This window comes from Chinchilla lanigera, unplaced genomic scaffold (assembly GCF_000276665.1).
Source record: "Chinchilla lanigera isolate Chin_1 unplaced genomic scaffold, ChiLan1.0 scaffold00023, whole genome shotgun sequence".
Lineage (NCBI taxonomy): Eukaryota > Metazoa > Chordata > Mammalia > Rodentia > Chinchillidae > Chinchilla > Chinchilla lanigera.
The window spans coordinates 755,712-760,005 of NW_004955424.1; the positions used below are offsets into that span (position 1 = coordinate 755,712).

The 4,294-nt window shown below is 47.3% G+C and overlaps 1 pseudogene; it reads left to right on the plus strand.

The window, feature by feature from the left end:
• Positions 1-1,439: 1,439 nt before the first annotated feature.
• On the plus strand, positions 1,440-4,294 carry LOC102017683 (annotated as a pseudogene).

Sequence of the window (4,294 nt, forward strand, 5' to 3'; positions counted from 1 at the left end):
TCTCAGTTTCCATGCACCTGGCTTGGGGTCTGCACTGCCTTGTAATGTGTATGGACTTTGCAGTTCAGAAGAGAGGCTGCATGGAGCTGTGGAGTTACTACATCATCAGTGCATTCCCTGAATGGGAACAGCACTAGGAGCTGATTTCAGTTCTATAAATCTTAAGTTCGTGCAATGATAATAAGGATAGGAACAATCCTAGGGTTACGTAAATCAGATGAAGTTTTGAGCTCAGACATTTCTGTATGTGTGTTACACACACATGCAAATATGTGGATATAAATGTAAATGTATATCCACATGCTCACATACACTGCATACATTTATATGTACATAGCAAACACACATGAATATACTATACATACATGTGTATATATACGCAGAGACATACACACAATACATATACATGTCCATATGCACACATATCAAGTGTAATTGAAATAGAGTGAATGTTTACTTTTTAAAAATTTATTACAGAAACAGATACATTGCCATTAATCTTCCTTAAAATACTCCCCCTTTCTTTCCAATATGTTTATCCTTGCACTTCCCGAAGCAGTTCTGGAAGTCCTCTTTCCCAAGTGGCCTTAGTTGTGCTGTAATGGTTGCCTTGGTGACTTGGATTGATTCATGTTATTTATCTCTCATGGTTATTTCGACTCTGGGAAAGAGCAGACATTGCATGGTACCGTGTTCTGTGAATAAGGTGGTGAGCACACACTGTAATGTTTTTTGGTTTTTGTTTCTTTTTTAGACAGAGTCTCACCACGTAGTTCAGGCTGCTTTTGAACTTGAGGCAATTCTGCTTCAGCCTCCTGAGAGTTATGATTACAGATGTGTGCCACAAGACCTGGCTGTCACTCTAATGTTTTTAATTGCCTGCTTTTCCATTGGATAGCACTCAGCAGTGGCATCTACCATAATTTTTTTGTTATAACTTATGAAGACATTCACAAAAGGAGACTTCCAAACTGCTTCAAAACATGGCAAGAATAATGGGATAGGTGTGTTTTTAATGAGGGGAGTATTTTGAGGGAAATTAATGACAATGTGACATTTACTTAATAAATTTTCAAATGTAAACATTAACTATATGTTTTGATCATACTCTGCAATTGTATAAAATGCATACAAACACATTTCACACACATGCTGAGTGCCTAAGGGTTGGGATGTCACCTTAAATGCTAGAGGGCTCTGGGGCTCTGCAGTTAATACTGTTCATTGATATTCACTGGAGAAGAACAAACTTCTGCTGTGCCCATTCTGCTGTTTATTGTTGAAAATCTCTGTTGAAGTTAATATTTGAATCTAGTCATGAAGAAATCCACAGCCACTGACCAATGGTCCATATTCAAAGAGGAAGAAGCCCCCTGTGAAACTGCCACCGGTGGGCCTACAGAGCTGTGGGCCAGCTGTGGAGGAGCCTTGTTGCCACCATGAACTTCTCCGGCAAGTATCAACTACAGAGTCAGGAAAACTTCGAGCCCTTCATGAAGGCAGTGGGTGAGTGCTGGACAGACCACCAAGGCCACTGTTACAGCAGTGAAGGTCTGGCCCTATAGGGAGTGGAATTCAGTGTCAAATGTTGGGAAGCAAGGAGAGGTTCACATGACACCACATTAGAGGGCCTTTAACTGACTGACTTTGGTGATCTCTTGCCAGTGGGCCATTACTCATGGACAAGGCCACCAAGTGGCAAGTGGAAAGAGCACTTCAGTAGTGGGGATCTGGATGGAAGCCCACGTCCACTGCTGCTTCTTTGTGAGACCCGGTTCACTCATTCATACACGCGTACGTGCATTCTTTCTCCTAACAAACACTAATTCAAAGACAACCACACATCAAGCACTCTGCTGGATGCATAGCACTGAGATACATAATGAAGAGCTGCATTCCCAAGGTCAGCATTTAGACAATGAAGAAAAAAATAAACCTACCAAGTAATCCCTGTGATGTAGGAAGGGTGACTCTACCAGGCACTGGGCTAAACAATTCCTATGCAATTCTGCATTTAATCCTCACATTAAACTAAGTGGAATACAATTATTTTCTGGATTTACACTGAAGCAGAGAAAGGTAAATTGGTGTGACCAGAGTCACACGGTGGGAAGTGTTTGGGTTGAGATTGGAAGCAGGCGCTGCCTCCCACAGGGCAGGGATGTGGAGGGAGGGAAGGGTCGGTGAGGGGGAGGCTGGGAAAGGAGCAGGTGCCCCCTAGGGACCTGGGGAGGGGAGTGTGTTCCAGGCAGACAGAGCCCTGTGAGCAGAGGCTGCAGTGTGACCAGGGAGGTGTAGAGAGGGAGAAGAGTAAGGAAACAGTGAGGGTGGGGAAGGAGGACTTTTAGAGGTTGAAGAGAGTTCAGCTTTTGTTTTATGGTTTGGGGTGGGAGTTTGAGGTAGTATTTTTGTTTTTTAAAATAGGGTCTCATGACATAAGTAGCCCAGGCTGTCCTCAAACTCACAGCAATCCTCCTGTTTCCTCCTCCCAAGTGCTGAGATTGCAGGCTGGCACACCCAAGCCTGGCTCAGATCTTCTTCTGTAAGCAACTGGAACACATCTGTCAGGACTCCCTTACCTGTGCAACTGGGACCTACCATTTCTGCCATGGGGTTATCTCACCAGGCTGTATAAAAGCCCAAGTTTCCCTGGCAAAGGCCCATTTTCATTGTGGTGCCCTGACCTAATTATTAGTAGCTCCTCCTGTCACTTCGGAGTGACCTGGGTTGAAAAGAAACTCTCTGGTCCCCCTGAGAGTGGAAGGTGAGATCCTTTCACTCTTACAGAAAAGCTGCCAGAGCAGGAGCGAGGGAGAGGAGAGAGAGACAGGGAGAAGCCACACCACCCTGCATCCCTCTGTAAAGCTACAGCCATTGCTGCTCCCAGGTCCCAGTGTCTGTGGCCTCCATCTGTCCATGTCACAGCTTCTTTTTTCTGCCTGGGTATTGCAACCCCAGCCCCACTGTCTCTAAACCTCTATGGTTTCTAACAGGGATGGCAGAGGACTTCATCCAGAAGGGGAAGGACCTCAGGGCATGTCGGAGGTGGTGCAGAATGGGAAGCACTTCAAGCTTAACAACAGCGCCAGGAAGAGAGTGACCAAGAATGAGTTCACTGTGGGGAGGAGTGTGAGATGGAGACCATGACTGGGGAGAAGGTCAAGGTAGGAGGCGCCCTTCCAACTTGCTCTCCTTCTGTAATATTTCCTGGAGCCTGGTCCCAGGGCCTCTTGACACACAGGATCCTGTGCCTCAGATTTGTCACCCTAGAGACCCCATCTCTAAGCTACCTCTTGGGTGGGAGACACAGAGAACCTGTAGGGAAGCTGCTTTCATTTGCCTAGGGCCTTCCTGGGGGTGTTGTGGCCCCCAGACCTAGGCTGTCCTATATGCAATATGGGAGGGAACCAGGTGTCTTAGTTACTTTTCTCTTGTTGCTGAGACAAAACACCTGACTCCCAAAATTAAAGAAGGAAAGGGTTATTTAGCTCACAGTTTGTGGAGGTTTCAGTCCATACTCAGCTGGCTCCAAAGCAGAGTGCACATGGCAGAGGGCAAACAACAAAGGAACACGAGGTGCGGGACAGGCGACTTTCTCTCCCTTATATTGTATGCAAGCTACTTGCCCCAGGGCAGGTGTAGTACTCACACCCATAATCCCAGCACTGGACCATGGATCAATCAAAATCTCTAGAAGCCCGCCCCATGACTACATGAGGCTTTAGGGGGACATCCAGACACAAACCATAACACCAGGCAAAAAGCAGGATGCTAAGTCTCAAGTTCCCTGAGGCCCAGCCTCCTGGCTATCAAAGTTCCCTGAACAGGGTCTAGCAATTGGGTTAGTAGGAGTCAGTGAAAACTCCTAACTCAGCGCAAATCACTGTGGCCTGAGCTGAGCCCAGAGCAGTTGGGAGCAGGAAGAGCCATCTTGGAAGAGGTGCTGGTAACACCAGAATCTCAAGGCCCAGGCAGCCCTCAGAACAAACCTCCGGGTGCTCACTCAGCTGATAGCCGTGGCTACCTCATCTGGGCAAAGGAGAGGTCAGCCAGCCATGCTGAAGGCAGTGGGAGGGGCAGCTCCATCCCCACAGGCCTTGGGCTCCAGGGCACAGTGACACCTAGGGCCTGACCTCTGCTCCTCCCCATGACACACCGCACAGTCCAGTGTCGCCAGCAGCACCAAGCAGCCGCCTTCCCTGCTCCCCACATGACGTTGTGTAATGGGGAGCAATCAGCAAAATCTCTCTTCACCTGTTCTGAATACTCTTTATTTCCACCTCTGCAGATATAG